The sequence below is a fragment of the Schistocerca serialis genome, unplaced genomic scaffold, assembly GCF_023864345.2.
Source record: "Schistocerca serialis cubense isolate TAMUIC-IGC-003099 unplaced genomic scaffold, iqSchSeri2.2 HiC_scaffold_1077, whole genome shotgun sequence".
In the NCBI taxonomy this organism is placed as follows: Eukaryota; Metazoa; Arthropoda; class Insecta; order Orthoptera; family Acrididae; genus Schistocerca; species Schistocerca serialis.
Window position 1 is genome coordinate 23631 of NW_026047269.1, and position 15420 is coordinate 39050.

Below are 15420 nucleotides of genomic sequence, written 5' to 3' on the forward strand. Positions count from 1 at the left end.
CGCGATGCCGCCGCACCAGGGCGCTGGCAGCTGCCTGTGTAGTTAATCTCTATTCGAAAAGGGCAGTCGTTTGAGGTGCGATGTTCGAGCAACCAGTCGCAACAGATCAGGAAGCTGTGTCGTGCACTGCATTCTACAAATGCCAGGAACACTGGTGTAGGTAGCGTGGCCGAGCGGTCTAAGGCGCTGGTTTAAGGCACCAGTCTCTTCGGAGGCGTGGGTTCGAATCCCACCGCTGCCAATTTTTACTTCTCGTTTTTGTGCCATTGCGGTGTGTTCTCGTGGGGTAGAACGCAGCTCCTGTGACCGCCGCGTCGCGTAGGTAGCGTGGCCGAGCGGTCTAAGGCGCTGGTTTCAGGCACCAGTCTCTTCGGAGGCGTGGGTTCGAATCCCACCGCTGCCAACGTTTTCCGTCTCGAAAACAGGAGCACTGATTTCCCGCGAAGGAAAAAGCGCAGCAAAGCGTGAGCGTCGCTTTCTTAAACTGTCGTAGCACAGTGGTGCGTGGTGTAACAACAGGATTCACCGGCGCAGTTTGGTCTCATGATTGCTGGCGTTCGTCTCCACGAGATACGTCCCGAGCATGCCGTTCTACGAAGTGGAAACGTTAATTTTTGCAGTTGTCGTCAAGTAGCGGGTGGACGCTCGCCGAGTTTGTTGGACGAGTGCTTGTGTCGTTATCCGGTGTCGTCTGGTGGCTGGGATGCCTGGCTCTCGCCCAGGAGGCCTGGGTTCGATTCCCGGTACCGGAAATGCACATTTTATTGCTCCTCTTATGCGACTTGTCCCGACTTAGCTCGACTGACGCTCCGCTGACGCTTGCAGAAAACTACGTAAAATATGATTCGCGGCCACAAGTGACGGCGAGAGAGATGCGACATCTGTCCACCTCTTATCCGGGCACATACCTGCGGCCAACAGACTTGGAGGACTGCAAGACATTGCCACGGGGGTTGAATGCAGCTAACCACTCTGCTCAGTGTCCATCAGCGCGGGCACGTTCGTTTGCCAGTATGCATATAATGGAGACCGCGTCTGACACAGCTGTTGCGAGACACAGTCGGCCGAGCTTTGCTGTGCACAGCCACTTGCAGTCGCGAGAGTTGAATTCCGCGGTGGCTCCGTGGCCGTGATCGTCTAGTGGTCAGGACATTGCGTTGTGGCCGCGACAACCCAGGCTCGAATCCGGGTCACGGCACTTTTTAAAGTTCTGCCTTGCTGTCGCTGCAATGACGATAGTGACCCAGTGATTGAAATCACGGTGCCCTCCTGATTTTGTGCTCATGTTCCTCAGGCTGCAGGTGGCACTACCGAATCCTTATAAACACGCGATGCCGCCGCACCAGGGCGCTGGCAGCTGCCTGTGTAGTTAATCTCTATTCGAAAAGGGCAGTCGTTTGAGGTGCGATGTTCGAGCAACCAGTCGCAACAGATCAGGAAGCTGTGTCGTGCACTGCATTCTACAAATGCCAGGAACACTGGTGTAGGTAGCGTGGCCGAGCGGTCTAAGGCGCTGGTTTAAGGCACCAGTCTCTTCGGAGGCGTGGGTTCGAATCCCACCGCTGCCAATTTTTACTTCTCGTTTTTGTGCCATTGCGGTGTGTTCTCGTGGGGTAGAACGCAGCTCCTGTGACCGCCGCGTCGCGTAGGTAGCGTGGCCGAGCGGTCTAAGGCGCTGGTTTCAGGCACCAGTCTCTTCGGAGGCGTGGGTTCGAATCCCACCGCTGCCAACGTTTTCCGTCTCGAAAACAGGAGCACTGATTTCCCGCGAAGGAAAAAGCGCAGCAAAGCGTGAGCGTCGCTTTCTTAAACTGTCGTAGCACAGTGGTGCGTGGTGTAACAACAGGATTCACCGGCGCAGTTTGGTCTCATGATTGCTGGCGTTCGTCTCCACGAGATACGTCCCGAGCATGCCGTTCTACGAAGTGGAAACGTTAATTTTTGCAGTTGTCGTCAAGTAGCGGGTGGACGCTCGCCGAGTTTGTTGGACGAGTGCTTGTGTCGTTATCCGGTGTCGTCTGGTGGCTGGGATGCCTGGCTCTCGCCCAGGAGGCCTGGGTTCGATTCCCGGTACCGGAAATGCACATTTTATTGCTCCTCTTATGCGACTTGTCCCGACTTAGCTCGACTGACGCTCCGCTGACGCTTGCAGAAAACTACGTAAAATATGATTCGCGGCCACAAGTGACGGCGAGAGAGATGCGACATCTGTCCACCTCTTATCCGGGCACATACCTGCGGCCAACAGACTTGGAGGACTGCAAGACATTGCCACGGGGGTTGAATGCAGCTAACCACTCTGCTCAGTGTCCATCAGCGCGGGCACGTTCGTTTGCCAGTATGCATATAATGGAGACCGCGTCTGACACAGCTGTTGCGAGACACAGTCGGCCGAGCTTTGCTGTGCACAGCCACTTGCAGTCGCGAGAGTTGAATTCCGCGGTGGCTCCGTGGCCGTGATCGTCTAGTGGTCAGGACATTGCGTTGTGGCCGCGACAACCCAGGCTCGAATCCGGGTCACGGCACTTTTTAAAGTTCTGCCTTGCTGTCGCTGCAATGACGATAGTGACCCAGTGATTGAAATCACGGTGCCCTCCTGATTTTGTGCTCATGTTCCTCAGGCTGCAGGTGGCACTACCGAATCCTTATAAACACGCGATGCCGCCGCACCAGGGCGCTGGCAGCTGCCTGTGTAGTTAATCTCTATTCGAAAAGGGCAGTCGTTTGAGGTGCGATGTTCGAGCAACCAGTCGCAACAGATCAGGAAGCTGTGTCGTGCACTGCATTCTACAAATGCCAGGAACACTGGTGTAGGTAGCGTGGCCGAGCGGTCTAAGGCGCTGGTTTAAGGCACCAGTCTCTTCGGAGGCGTGGGTTCGAATCCCACCGCTGCCAATTTTTACTTCTCGTTTTTGTGCCATTGCGGTGTGTTCTCGTGGGGTAGAACGCAGCTCCTGTGACCGCCGCGTCGCGTAGGTAGCGTGGCCGAGCGGTCTAAGGCGCTGGTTTCAGGCACCAGTCTCTTCGGAGGCGTGGGTTCGAATCCCACCGCTGCCAACGTTTTCCGTCTCGAAAACAGGAGCACTGATTTCCCGCGAAGGAAAAAGCGCAGCAAAGCGTGAGCGTCGCTTTCTTAAACTGTCGTAGCACAGTGGTGCGTGGTGTAACAACAGGATTCACCGGCGCAGTTTGGTCTCATGATTGCTGGCGTTCGTCTCCACGAGATACGTCCCGAGCATGCCGTTCTACGAAGTGGAAACGTTAATTTTTGCAGTTGTCGTCAAGTAGCGGGTGGACGCTCGCCGAGTTTGTTGGACGAGTGCTTGTGTCGTTATCCGGTGTCGTCTGGTGGCTGGGATGCCTGGCTCTCGCCCAGGAGGCCTGGGTTCGATTCCCGGTACCGGAAATGCACATTTTATTGCTCCTCTTATGCGACTTGTCCCGACTTAGCTCGACTGACGCTCCGCTGACGCTTGCAGAAAACTACGTAAAATATGATTCGCGGCCACAAGTGACGGCGAGAGAGATGCGACATCTGTCCACCTCTTATCCGGGCACATACCTGCGGCCAACAGACTTGGAGGACTGCAAGACATTGCCACGGGGGTTGAATGCAGCTAACCACTCTGCTCAGTGTCCATCAGCGCGGGCACGTTCGTTTGCCAGTATGCATATAATGGAGACCGCGTCTGACACAGCTGTTGCGAGACACAGTCGGCCGAGCTTTGCTGTGCACAGCCACTTGCAGTCGCGAGAGTTGAATTCCGCGGTGGCTCCGTGGCCGTGATCGTCTAGTGGTCAGGACATTGCGTTGTGGCCGCGACAACCCAGGCTCGAATCCGGGTCACGGCACTTTTTAAAGTTCTGCCTTGCTGTCGCTGCAATGACGATAGTGACCCAGTGATTGAAATCACGGTGCCCTCCTGATTTTGTGCTCATGTTCCTCAGGCTGCAGGTGGCACTACCGAATCCTTATAAACACGCGATGCCGCCGCACCAGGGCGCTGGCAGCTGCCTGTGTAGTTAATCTCTATTCGAAAAGGGCAGTCGTTTGAGGTGCGATGTTCGAGCAACCAGTCGCAACAGATCAGGAAGCTGTGTCGTGCACTGCATTCTACAAATGCCAGGAACACTGGTGTAGGTAGCGTGGCCGAGCGGTCTAAGGCGCTGGTTTAAGGCACCAGTCTCTTCGGAGGCGTGGGTTCGAATCCCACCGCTGCCAATTTTTACTTCTCGTTTTTGTGCCATTGCGGTGTGTTCTCGTGGGGTAGAACGCAGCTCCTGTGACCGCCGCGTCGCGTAGGTAGCGTGGCCGAGCGGTCTAAGGCGCTGGTTTCAGGCACCAGTCTCTTCGGAGGCGTGGGTTCGAATCCCACCGCTGCCAACGTTTTCCGTCTCGAAAACAGGAGCACTGATTTCCCGCGAAGGAAAAAGCGCAGCAAAGCGTGAGCGTCGCTTTCTTAAACTGTCGTAGCACAGTGGTGCGTGGTGTAACAACAGGATTCACCGGCGCAGTTTGGTCTCATGATTGCTGGCGTTCGTCTCCACGAGATACGTCCCGAGCATGCCGTTCTACGAAGTGGAAACGTTAATTTTTGCAGTTGTCGTCAAGTAGCGGGTGGACGCTCGCCGAGTTTGTTGGACGAGTGCTTGTGTCGTTATCCGGTGTCGTCTGGTGGCTGGGATGCCTGGCTCTCGCCCAGGAGGCCTGGGTTCGATTCCCGGTACCGGAAATGCACATTTTATTGCTCCTCTTATGCGACTTGTCCCGACTTAGCTCGACTGACGCTCCGCTGACGCTTGCAGAAAACTACGTAAAATATGATTCGCGGCCACAAGTGACGGCGAGAGAGATGCGACATCTGTCCACCTCTTATCCGGGCACATACCTGCGGCCAACAGACTTGGAGGACTGCAAGACATTGCCACGGGGGTTGAATGCAGCTAACCACTCTGCTCAGTGTCCATCAGCGCGGGCACGTTCGTTTGCCAGTATGCATATAATGGAGACCGCGTCTGACACAGCTGTTGCGAGACACAGTCGGCCGAGCTTTGCTGTGCACAGCCACTTGCAGTCGCGAGAGTTGAATTCCGCGGTGGCTCCGTGGCCGTGATCGTCTAGTGGTCAGGACATTGCGTTGTGGCCGCGACAACCCAGGCTCGAATCCGGGTCACGGCACTTTTTAAAGTTCTGCCTTGCTGTCGCTGCAATGACGATAGTGACCCAGTGATTGAAATCACGGTGCCCTCCTGATTTTGTGCTCATGTTCCTCAGGCTGCAGGTGGCACTACCGAATCCTTATAAACACGCGATGCCGCCGCACCAGGGCGCTGGCAGCTGCCTGTGTAGTTAATCTCTATTCGAAAAGGGCAGTCGTTTGAGGTGCGATGTTCGAGCAACCAGTCGCAACAGATCAGGAAGCTGTGTCGTGCACTGCATTCTACAAATGCCAGGAACACTGGTGTAGGTAGCGTGGCCGAGCGGTCTAAGGCGCTGGTTTAAGGCACCAGTCTCTTCGGAGGCGTGGGTTCGAATCCCACCGCTGCCAATTTTTACTTCTCGTTTTTGTGCCATTGCGGTGTGTTCTCGTGGGGTAGAACGCAGCTCCTGTGACCGCCGCGTCGCGTAGGTAGCGTGGCCGAGCGGTCTAAGGCGCTGGTTTCAGGCACCAGTCTCTTCGGAGGCGTGGGTTCGAATCCCACCGCTGCCAACGTTTTCCGTCTCGAAAACAGGAGCACTGATTTCCCGCGAAGGAAAAAGCGCAGCAAAGCGTGAGCGTCGCTTTCTTAAACTGTCGTAGCACAGTGGTGCGTGGTGTAACAACAGGATTCACCGGCGCAGTTTGGTCTCATGATTGCTGGCGTTCGTCTCCACGAGATACGTCCCGAGCATGCCGTTCTACGAAGTGGAAACGTTAATTTTTGCAGTTGTCGTCAAGTAGCGGGTGGACGCTCGCCGAGTTTGTTGGACGAGTGCTTGTGTCGTTATCCGGTGTCGTCTGGTGGCTGGGATGCCTGGCTCTCGCCCAGGAGGCCTGGGTTCGATTCCCGGTACCGGAAATGCACATTTTATTGCTCCTCTTATGCGACTTGTCCCGACTTAGCTCGACTGACGCTCCGCTGACGCTTGCAGAAAACTACGTAAAATATGATTCGCGGCCACAAGTGACGGCGAGAGAGATGCGACATCTGTCCACCTCTTATCCGGGCACATACCTGCGGCCAACAGACTTGGAGGACTGCAAGACATTGCCACGGGGGTTGAATGCAGCTAACCACTCTGCTCAGTGTCCATCAGCGCGGGCACGTTCGTTTGCCAGTATGCATATAATGGAGACCGCGTCTGACACAGCTGTTGCGAGACACAGTCGGCCGAGCTTTGCTGTGCACAGCCACTTGCAGTCGCGAGAGTTGAATTCCGCGGTGGCTCCGTGGCCGTGATCGTCTAGTGGTCAGGACATTGCGTTGTGGCCGCGACAACCCAGGCTCGAATCCGGGTCACGGCACTTTTTAAAGTTCTGCCTTGCTGTCGCTGCAATGACGATAGTGACCCAGTGATTGAAATCACGGTGCCCTCCTGATTTTGTGCTCATGTTCCTCAGGCTGCAGGTGGCACTACCGAATCCTTATAAACACGCGATGCCGCCGCACCAGGGCGCTGGCAGCTGCCTGTGTAGTTAATCTCTATTCGAAAAGGGCAGTCGTTTGAGGTGCGATGTTCGAGCAACCAGTCGCAACAGATCAGGAAGCTGTGTCGTGCACTGCATTCTACAAATGCCAGGAACACTGGTGTAGGTAGCGTGGCCGAGCGGTCTAAGGCGCTGGTTTAAGGCACCAGTCTCTTCGGAGGCGTGGGTTCGAATCCCACCGCTGCCAATTTTTACTTCTCGTTTTTGTGCCATTGCGGTGTGTTCTCGTGGGGTAGAACGCAGCTCCTGTGACCGCCGCGTCGCGTAGGTAGCGTGGCCGAGCGGTCTAAGGCGCTGGTTTCAGGCACCAGTCTCTTCGGAGGCGTGGGTTCGAATCCCACCGCTGCCAACGTTTTCCGTCTCGAAAACAGGAGCACTGATTTCCCGCGAAGGAAAAAGCGCAGCAAAGCGTGAGCGTCGCTTTCTTAAACTGTCGTAGCACAGTGGTGCGTGGTGTAACAACAGGATTCACCGGCGCAGTTTGGTCTCATGATTGCTGGCGTTCGTCTCCACGAGATACGTCCCGAGCATGCCGTTCTACGAAGTGGAAACGTTAATTTTTGCAGTTGTCGTCAAGTAGCGGGTGGACGCTCGCCGAGTTTGTTGGACGAGTGCTTGTGTCGTTATCCGGTGTCGTCTGGTGGCTGGGATGCCTGGCTCTCGCCCAGGAGGCCTGGGTTCGATTCCCGGTACCGGAAATGCACATTTTATTGCTCCTCTTATGCGACTTGTCCCGACTTAGCTCGACTGACGCTCCGCTGACGCTTGCAGAAAACTACGTAAAATATGATTCGCGGCCACAAGTGACGGCGAGAGAGATGCGACATCTGTCCACCTCTTATCCGGGCACATACCTGCGGCCAACAGACTTGGAGGACTGCAAGACATTGCCACGGGGGTTGAATGCAGCTAACCACTCTGCTCAGTGTCCATCAGCGCGGGCACGTTCGTTTGCCAGTATGCATATAATGGAGACCGCGTCTGACACAGCTGTTGCGAGACACAGTCGGCCGAGCTTTGCTGTGCACAGCCACTTGCAGTCGCGAGAGTTGAATTCCGCGGTGGCTCCGTGGCCGTGATCGTCTAGTGGTCAGGACATTGCGTTGTGGCCGCGACAACCCAGGCTCGAATCCGGGTCACGGCACTTTTTAAAGTTCTGCCTTGCTGTCGCTGCAATGACGATAGTGACCCAGTGATTGAAATCACGGTGCCCTCCTGATTTTGTGCTCATGTTCCTCAGGCTGCAGGTGGCACTACCGAATCCTTATAAACACGCGATGCCGCCGCACCAGGGCGCTGGCAGCTGCCTGTGTAGTTAATCTCTATTCGAAAAGGGCAGTCGTTTGAGGTGCGATGTTCGAGCAACCAGTCGCAACAGATCAGGAAGCTGTGTCGTGCACTGCATTCTACAAATGCCAGGAACACTGGTGTAGGTAGCGTGGCCGAGCGGTCTAAGGCGCTGGTTTAAGGCACCAGTCTCTTCGGAGGCGTGGGTTCGAATCCCACCGCTGCCAATTTTTACTTCTCGTTTTTGTGCCATTGCGGTGTGTTCTCGTGGGGTAGAACGCAGCTCCTGTGACCGCCGCGTCGCGTAGGTAGCGTGGCCGAGCGGTCTAAGGCGCTGGTTTCAGGCACCAGTCTCTTCGGAGGCGTGGGTTCGAATCCCACCGCTGCCAACGTTTTCCGTCTCGAAAACAGGAGCACTGATTTCCCGCGAAGGAAAAAGCGCAGCAAAGCGTGAGCGTCGCTTTCTTAAACTGTCGTAGCACAGTGGTGCGTGGTGTAACAACAGGATTCACCGGCGCAGTTTGGTCTCATGATTGCTGGCGTTCGTCTCCACGAGATACGTCCCGAGCATGCCGTTCTACGAAGTGGAAACGTTAATTTTTGCAGTTGTCGTCAAGTAGCGGGTGGACGCTCGCCGAGTTTGTTGGACGAGTGCTTGTGTCGTTATCCGGTGTCGTCTGGTGGCTGGGATGCCTGGCTCTCGCCCAGGAGGCCTGGGTTCGATTCCCGGTACCGGAAATGCACATTTTATTGCTCCTCTTATGCGACTTGTCCCGACTTAGCTCGACTGACGCTCCGCTGACGCTTGCAGAAAACTACGTAAAATATGATTCGCGGCCACAAGTGACGGCGAGAGAGATGCGACATCTGTCCACCTCTTATCCGGGCACATACCTGCGGCCAACAGACTTGGAGGACTGCAAGACATTGCCACGGGGGTTGAATGCAGCTAACCACTCTGCTCAGTGTCCATCAGCGCGGGCACGTTCGTTTGCCAGTATGCATATAATGGAGACCGCGTCTGACACAGCTGTTGCGAGACACAGTCGGCCGAGCTTTGCTGTGCACAGCCACTTGCAGTCGCGAGAGTTGAATTCCGCGGTGGCTCCGTGGCCGTGATCGTCTAGTGGTCAGGACATTGCGTTGTGGCCGCGACAACCCAGGCTCGAATCCGGGTCACGGCACTTTTTAAAGTTCTGCCTTGCTGTCGCTGCAATGACGATAGTGACCCAGTGATTGAAATCACGGTGCCCTCCTGATTTTGTGCTCATGTTCCTCAGGCTGCAGGTGGCACTACCGAATCCTTATAAACACGCGATGCCGCCGCACCAGGGCGCTGGCAGCTGCCTGTGTAGTTAATCTCTATTCGAAAAGGGCAGTCGTTTGAGGTGCGATGTTCGAGCAACCAGTCGCAACAGATCAGGAAGCTGTGTCGTGCACTGCATTCTACAAATGCCAGGAACACTGGTGTAGGTAGCGTGGCCGAGCGGTCTAAGGCGCTGGTTTAAGGCACCAGTCTCTTCGGAGGCGTGGGTTCGAATCCCACCGCTGCCAATTTTTACTTCTCGTTTTTGTGCCATTGCGGTGTGTTCTCGTGGGGTAGAACGCAGCTCCTGTGACCGCCGCGTCGCGTAGGTAGCGTGGCCGAGCGGTCTAAGGCGCTGGTTTCAGGCACCAGTCTCTTCGGAGGCGTGGGTTCGAATCCCACCGCTGCCAACGTTTTCCGTCTCGAAAACAGGAGCACTGATTTCCCGCGAAGGAAAAAGCGCAGCAAAGCGTGAGCGTCGCTTTCTTAAACTGTCGTAGCACAGTGGTGCGTGGTGTAACAACAGGATTCACCGGCGCAGTTTGGTCTCATGATTGCTGGCGTTCGTCTCCACGAGATACGTCCCGAGCATGCCGTTCTACGAAGTGGAAACGTTAATTTTTGCAGTTGTCGTCAAGTAGCGGGTGGACGCTCGCCGAGTTTGTTGGACGAGTGCTTGTGTCGTTATCCGGTGTCGTCTGGTGGCTGGGATGCCTGGCTCTCGCCCAGGAGGCCTGGGTTCGATTCCCGGTACCGGAAATGCACATTTTATTGCTCCTCTTATGCGACTTGTCCCGACTTAGCTCGACTGACGCTCCGCTGACGCTTGCAGAAAACTACGTAAAATATGATTCGCGGCCACAAGTGACGGCGAGAGAGATGCGACATCTGTCCACCTCTTATCCGGGCACATACCTGCGGCCAACAGACTTGGAGGACTGCAAGACATTGCCACGGGGGTTGAATGCAGCTAACCACTCTGCTCAGTGTCCATCAGCGCGGGCACGTTCGTTTGCCAGTATGCATATAATGGAGACCGCGTCTGACACAGCTGTTGCGAGACACAGTCGGCCGAGCTTTGCTGTGCACAGCCACTTGCAGTCGCGAGAGTTGAATTCCGCGGTGGCTCCGTGGCCGTGATCGTCTAGTGGTCAGGACATTGCGTTGTGGCCGCGACAACCCAGGCTCGAATCCGGGTCACGGCACTTTTTAAAGTTCTGCCTTGCTGTCGCTGCAATGACGATAGTGACCCAGTGATTGAAATCACGGTGCCCTCCTGATTTTGTGCTCATGTTCCTCAGGCTGCAGGTGGCACTACCGAATCCTTATAAACACGCGATGCCGCCGCACCAGGGCGCTGGCAGCTGCCTGTGTAGTTAATCTCTATTCGAAAAGGGCAGTCGTTTGAGGTGCGATGTTCGAGCAACCAGTCGCAACAGATCAGGAAGCTGTGTCGTGCACTGCATTCTACAAATGCCAGGAACACTGGTGTAGGTAGCGTGGCCGAGCGGTCTAAGGCGCTGGTTTAAGGCACCAGTCTCTTCGGAGGCGTGGGTTCGAATCCCACCGCTGCCAATTTTTACTTCTCGTTTTTGTGCCATTGCGGTGTGTTCTCGTGGGGTAGAACGCAGCTCCTGTGACCGCCGCGTCGCGTAGGTAGCGTGGCCGAGCGGTCTAAGGCGCTGGTTTCAGGCACCAGTCTCTTCGGAGGCGTGGGTTCGAATCCCACCGCTGCCAACGTTTTCCGTCTCGAAAACAGGAGCACTGATTTCCCGCGAAGGAAAAAGCGCAGCAAAGCGTGAGCGTCGCTTTCTTAAACTGTCGTAGCACAGTGGTGCGTGGTGTAACAACAGGATTCACCGGCGCAGTTTGGTCTCATGATTGCTGGCGTTCGTCTCCACGAGATACGTCCCGAGCATGCCGTTCTACGAAGTGGAAACGTTAATTTTTGCAGTTGTCGTCAAGTAGCGGGTGGACGCTCGCCGAGTTTGTTGGACGAGTGCTTGTGTCGTTATCCGGTGTCGTCTGGTGGCTGGGATGCCTGGCTCTCGCCCAGGAGGCCTGGGTTCGATTCCCGGTACCGGAAATGCACATTTTATTGCTCCTCTTATGCGACTTGTCCCGACTTAGCTCGACTGACGCTCCGCTGACGCTTGCAGAAAACTACGTAAAATATGATTCGCGGCCACAAGTGACGGCGAGAGAGATGCGACATCTGTCCACCTCTTATCCGGGCACATACCTGCGGCCAACAGACTTGGAGGACTGCAAGACATTGCCACGGGGGTTGAATGCAGCTAACCACTCTGCTCAGTGTCCATCAGCGCGGGCACGTTCGTTTGCCAGTATGCATATAATGGAGACCGCGTCTGACACAGCTGTTGCGAGACACAGTCGGCCGAGCTTTGCTGTGCACAGCCACTTGCAGTCGCGAGAGTTGAATTCCGCGGTGGCTCCGTGGCCGTGATCGTCTAGTGGTCAGGACATTGCGTTGTGGCCGCGACAACCCAGGCTCGAATCCGGGTCACGGCACTTTTTAAAGTTCTGCCTTGCTGTCGCTGCAATGACGATAGTGACCCAGTGATTGAAATCACGGTGCCCTCCTGATTTTGTGCTCATGTTCCTCAGGCTGCAGGTGGCACTACCGAATCCTTATAAACACGCGATGCCGCCGCACCAGGGCGCTGGCAGCTGCCTGTGTAGTTAATCTCTATTCGAAAAGGGCAGTCGTTTGAGGTGCGATGTTCGAGCAACCAGTCGCAACAGATCAGGAAGCTGTGTCGTGCACTGCATTCTACAAATGCCAGGAACACTGGTGTAGGTAGCGTGGCCGAGCGGTCTAAGGCGCTGGTTTAAGGCACCAGTCTCTTCGGAGGCGTGGGTTCGAATCCCACCGCTGCCAATTTTTACTTCTCGTTTTTGTGCCATTGCGGTGTGTTCTCGTGGGGTAGAACGCAGCTCCTGTGACCGCCGCGTCGCGTAGGTAGCGTGGCCGAGCGGTCTAAGGCGCTGGTTTCAGGCACCAGTCTCTTCGGAGGCGTGGGTTCGAATCCCACCGCTGCCAACGTTTTCCGTCTCGAAAACAGGAGCACTGATTTCCCGCGAAGGAAAAAGCGCAGCAAAGCGTGAGCGTCGCTTTCTTAAACTGTCGTAGCACAGTGGTGCGTGGTGTAACAACAGGATTCACCGGCGCAGTTTGGTCTCATGATTGCTGGCGTTCGTCTCCACGAGATACGTCCCGAGCATGCCGTTCTACGAAGTGGAAACGTTAATTTTTGCAGTTGTCGTCAAGTAGCGGGTGGACGCTCGCCGAGTTTGTTGGACGAGTGCTTGTGTCGTTATCCGGTGTCGTCTGGTGGCTGGGATGCCTGGCTCTCGCCCAGGAGGCCTGGGTTCGATTCCCGGTACCGGAAATGCACATTTTATTGCTCCTCTTATGCGACTTGTCCCGACTTAGCTCGACTGACGCTCCGCTGACGCTTGCAGAAAACTACGTAAAATATGATTCGCGGCCACAAGTGACGGCGAGAGAGATGCGACATCTGTCCACCTCTTATCCGGGCACATACCTGCGGCCAACAGACTTGGAGGACTGCAAGACATTGCCACGGGGGTTGAATGCAGCTAACCACTCTGCTCAGTGTCCATCAGCGCGGGCACGTTCGTTTGCCAGTATGCATATAATGGAGACCGCGTCTGACACAGCTGTTGCGAGACACAGTCGGCCGAGCTTTGCTGTGCACAGCCACTTGCAGTCGCGAGAGTTGAATTCCGCGGTGGCTCCGTGGCCGTGATCGTCTAGTGGTCAGGACATTGCGTTGTGGCCGCGACAACCCAGGCTCGAATCCGGGTCACGGCACTTTTTAAAGTTCTGCCTTGCTGTCGCTGCAATGACGATAGTGACCCAGTGATTGAAATCACGGTGCCCTCCTGATTTTGTGCTCATGTTCCTCAGGCTGCAGGTGGCACTACCGAATCCTTATAAACACGCGATGCCGCCGCACCAGGGCGCTGGCAGCTGCCTGTGTAGTTAATCTCTATTCGAAAAGGGCAGTCGTTTGAGGTGCGATGTTCGAGCAACCAGTCGCAACAGATCAGGAAGCTGTGTCGTGCACTGCATTCTACAAATGCCAGGAACACTGGTGTAGGTAGCGTGGCCGAGCGGTCTAAGGCGCTGGTTTAAGGCACCAGTCTCTTCGGAGGCGTGGGTTCGAATCCCACCGCTGCCAATTTTTACTTCTCGTTTTTGTGCCATTGCGGTGTGTTCTCGTGGGGTAGAACGCAGCTCCTGTGACCGCCGCGTCGCGTAGGTAGCGTGGCCGAGCGGTCTAAGGCGCTGGTTTCAGGCACCAGTCTCTTCGGAGGCGTGGGTTCGAATCCCACCGCTGCCAACGTTTTCCGTCTCGAAAACAGGAGCACTGATTTCCCGCGAAGGAAAAAGCGCAGCAAAGCGTGAGCGTCGCTTTCTTAAACTGTCGTAGCACAGTGGTGCGTGGTGTAACAACAGGATTCACCGGCGCAGTTTGGTCTCATGATTGCTGGCGTTCGTCTCCACGAGATACGTCCCGAGCATGCCGTTCTACGAAGTGGAAACGTTAATTTTTGCAGTTGTCGTCAAGTAGCGGGTGGACGCTCGCCGAGTTTGTTGGACGAGTGCTTGTGTCGTTATCCGGTGTCGTCTGGTGGCTGGGATGCCTGGCTCTCGCCCAGGAGGCCTGGGTTCGATTCCCGGTACCGGAAATGCACATTTTATTGCTCCTCTTATGCGACTTGTCCCGACTTAGCTCGACTGACGCTCCGCTGACGCTTGCAGAAAACTACGTAAAATATGATTCGCGGCCACAAGTGACGGCGAGAGAGATGCGACATCTGTCCACCTCTTATCCGGGCACATACCTGCGGCCAACAGACTTGGAGGACTGCAAGACATTGCCACGGGGGTTGAATGCAGCTAACCACTCTGCTCAGTGTCCATCAGCGCGGGCACGTTCGTTTGCCAGTATGCATATAATGGAGACCGCGTCTGACACAGCTGTTGCGAGACACAGTCGGCCGAGCTTTGCTGTGCACAGCCACTTGCAGTCGCGAGAGTTGAATTCCGCGGTGGCTCCGTGGCCGTGATCGTCTAGTGGTCAGGACATTGCGTTGTGGCCGCGACAACCCAGGCTCGAATCCGGGTCACGGCACTTTTTAAAGTTCTGCCTTGCTGTCGCTGCAATGACGATAGTGACCCAGTGATTGAAATCACGGTGCCCTCCTGATTTTGTGCTCATGTTCCTCAGGCTGCAGGTGGCACTACCGAATCCTTATAAACACGCGATGCCGCCGCACCAGGGCGCTGGCAGCTGCCTGTGTAGTTAATCTCTATTCGAAAAGGGCAGTCGTTTGAGGTGCGATGTTCGAGCAACCAGTCGCAACAGATCAGGAAGCTGTGTCGTGCACTGCATTCTACAAATGCCAGGAACACTGGTGTAGGTAGCGTGGCCGAGCGGTCTAAGGCGCTGGTTTAAGGCACCAGTCTCTTCGGAGGCGTGGGTTCGAATCCCACCGCTGCCAATTTTTACTTCTCGTTTTTGTGCCATTGCGGTGTGTTCTCGTGGGGTAGAACGCAGCTCCTGTGACCGCCGCGTCGCGTAGGTAGCGTGGCCGAGCGGTCTAAGGCGCTGGTTTCAGGCACCAGTCTCTTCGGAGGCGTGGGTTCGAATCCCACCGCTGCCAACGTTTTCCGTCTCGAAAACAGGAGCACTGATTTCCCGCGAAGGAAAAAGCGCAGCAAAGCGTGAGCGTCGCTTTCTTAAACTGTCGTAGCACAGTGGTGCGTGGTGTAACAACAGGATTCACCGGCGCAGTTTGGTCTCATGATTGCTGGCGTTCGTCTCCACGAGATACGTCCCGAGCATGCCGTTCTACGAAGTGGAAACGTTAATTTTTGCAGTTGTCGTCAAGTAGCGGGTGGACGCTCGCCGAGTTTGTTGGACGAGTGCTTGTGTCGTTATCCGGTGTCGTCTGGTGGCTGGGATGCCTGGCTCTCGCCCAGGAGGCCTGGGTTCGATTCCCGGTACCGGAAATGCACATTTTATTGCTCCTCTTATGCGACTTGTCCCGACTTAGCTCGACTGACGCTCCGCTGACGCTTGC

At 55.7% G+C, this 15420-nt stretch overlaps 24 non-coding genes across 24 annotated transcripts; all 24 read left to right on the plus strand.

Annotated features, from left to right (window-relative positions):
• The first annotated feature begins 159 nt into the window (after positions 1–159).
• On the plus strand, positions 160–241 carry Trnal-aag (transfer RNA leucine (anticodon AAG)). Its single transcript has one exon. It is a non-coding gene; the product is annotated as a tRNA-Leu (tRNA).
• An 80-nt stretch (positions 242–321) lies between these two features.
• Trnal-cag (transfer RNA leucine (anticodon CAG)) lies at positions 322–403 on the plus strand. Its single transcript has one exon. It is a non-coding gene; the product is annotated as a tRNA-Leu (tRNA).
• Positions 404–1486: 1083 nt separating this feature from the next.
• On the plus strand, positions 1487–1568 carry Trnal-aag (transfer RNA leucine (anticodon AAG)). Its single transcript has one exon. It is a non-coding gene; the product is annotated as a tRNA-Leu (tRNA).
• An 80-nt stretch (positions 1569–1648) lies between these two features.
• Trnal-cag (transfer RNA leucine (anticodon CAG)) lies at positions 1649–1730 on the plus strand. The gene has a single exon. It is a non-coding gene; the product is annotated as a tRNA-Leu (tRNA).
• Positions 1731–2813: 1083 nt separating this feature from the next.
• Positions 2814–2895, plus strand: Trnal-aag (transfer RNA leucine (anticodon AAG)). The gene has a single exon. It is a non-coding gene; the product is annotated as a tRNA-Leu (tRNA).
• An 80-nt stretch (positions 2896–2975) lies between these two features.
• Positions 2976–3057, plus strand: Trnal-cag (transfer RNA leucine (anticodon CAG)). The gene has a single exon. It is a non-coding gene; the product is annotated as a tRNA-Leu (tRNA).
• A 1083-nt stretch (positions 3058–4140) lies between these two features.
• Trnal-aag (transfer RNA leucine (anticodon AAG)) lies at positions 4141–4222 on the plus strand. The gene has a single exon. It is a non-coding gene; the product is annotated as a tRNA-Leu (tRNA).
• Positions 4223–4302: 80 nt separating this feature from the next.
• Trnal-cag (transfer RNA leucine (anticodon CAG)) lies at positions 4303–4384 on the plus strand. The gene has a single exon. It is a non-coding gene; the product is annotated as a tRNA-Leu (tRNA).
• Positions 4385–5467: 1083 nt separating this feature from the next.
• Positions 5468–5549, plus strand: Trnal-aag (transfer RNA leucine (anticodon AAG)). Its single transcript has one exon. It is a non-coding gene; the product is annotated as a tRNA-Leu (tRNA).
• An 80-nt stretch (positions 5550–5629) lies between these two features.
• Trnal-cag (transfer RNA leucine (anticodon CAG)) lies at positions 5630–5711 on the plus strand. The gene has a single exon. It is a non-coding gene; the product is annotated as a tRNA-Leu (tRNA).
• Positions 5712–6794: 1083 nt separating this feature from the next.
• On the plus strand, positions 6795–6876 carry Trnal-aag (transfer RNA leucine (anticodon AAG)). Its single transcript has one exon. It is a non-coding gene; the product is annotated as a tRNA-Leu (tRNA).
• Positions 6877–6956: 80 nt separating this feature from the next.
• Positions 6957–7038, plus strand: Trnal-cag (transfer RNA leucine (anticodon CAG)). The gene has a single exon. It is a non-coding gene; the product is annotated as a tRNA-Leu (tRNA).
• A 1083-nt stretch (positions 7039–8121) lies between these two features.
• On the plus strand, positions 8122–8203 carry Trnal-aag (transfer RNA leucine (anticodon AAG)). Its single transcript has one exon. It is a non-coding gene; the product is annotated as a tRNA-Leu (tRNA).
• An 80-nt stretch (positions 8204–8283) lies between these two features.
• On the plus strand, positions 8284–8365 carry Trnal-cag (transfer RNA leucine (anticodon CAG)). Its single transcript has one exon. It is a non-coding gene; the product is annotated as a tRNA-Leu (tRNA).
• A 1083-nt stretch (positions 8366–9448) lies between these two features.
• On the plus strand, positions 9449–9530 carry Trnal-aag (transfer RNA leucine (anticodon AAG)). Its single transcript has one exon. It is a non-coding gene; the product is annotated as a tRNA-Leu (tRNA).
• Positions 9531–9610: 80 nt separating this feature from the next.
• On the plus strand, positions 9611–9692 carry Trnal-cag (transfer RNA leucine (anticodon CAG)). The gene has a single exon. It is a non-coding gene; the product is annotated as a tRNA-Leu (tRNA).
• A 1083-nt stretch (positions 9693–10775) lies between these two features.
• Positions 10776–10857, plus strand: Trnal-aag (transfer RNA leucine (anticodon AAG)). The gene has a single exon. It is a non-coding gene; the product is annotated as a tRNA-Leu (tRNA).
• Positions 10858–10937: 80 nt separating this feature from the next.
• Trnal-cag (transfer RNA leucine (anticodon CAG)) lies at positions 10938–11019 on the plus strand. Its single transcript has one exon. It is a non-coding gene; the product is annotated as a tRNA-Leu (tRNA).
• Positions 11020–12102: 1083 nt separating this feature from the next.
• Positions 12103–12184, plus strand: Trnal-aag (transfer RNA leucine (anticodon AAG)). The gene has a single exon. It is a non-coding gene; the product is annotated as a tRNA-Leu (tRNA).
• Positions 12185–12264: 80 nt separating this feature from the next.
• Trnal-cag (transfer RNA leucine (anticodon CAG)) lies at positions 12265–12346 on the plus strand. Its single transcript has one exon. It is a non-coding gene; the product is annotated as a tRNA-Leu (tRNA).
• Positions 12347–13429: 1083 nt separating this feature from the next.
• On the plus strand, positions 13430–13511 carry Trnal-aag (transfer RNA leucine (anticodon AAG)). The gene has a single exon. It is a non-coding gene; the product is annotated as a tRNA-Leu (tRNA).
• An 80-nt stretch (positions 13512–13591) lies between these two features.
• On the plus strand, positions 13592–13673 carry Trnal-cag (transfer RNA leucine (anticodon CAG)). Its single transcript has one exon. It is a non-coding gene; the product is annotated as a tRNA-Leu (tRNA).
• A 1083-nt stretch (positions 13674–14756) lies between these two features.
• Positions 14757–14838, plus strand: Trnal-aag (transfer RNA leucine (anticodon AAG)). The gene has a single exon. It is a non-coding gene; the product is annotated as a tRNA-Leu (tRNA).
• An 80-nt stretch (positions 14839–14918) lies between these two features.
• Trnal-cag (transfer RNA leucine (anticodon CAG)) lies at positions 14919–15000 on the plus strand. Its single transcript has one exon. It is a non-coding gene; the product is annotated as a tRNA-Leu (tRNA).
• The last annotated feature ends 420 nt before the right edge of the window (positions 15001–15420 follow it).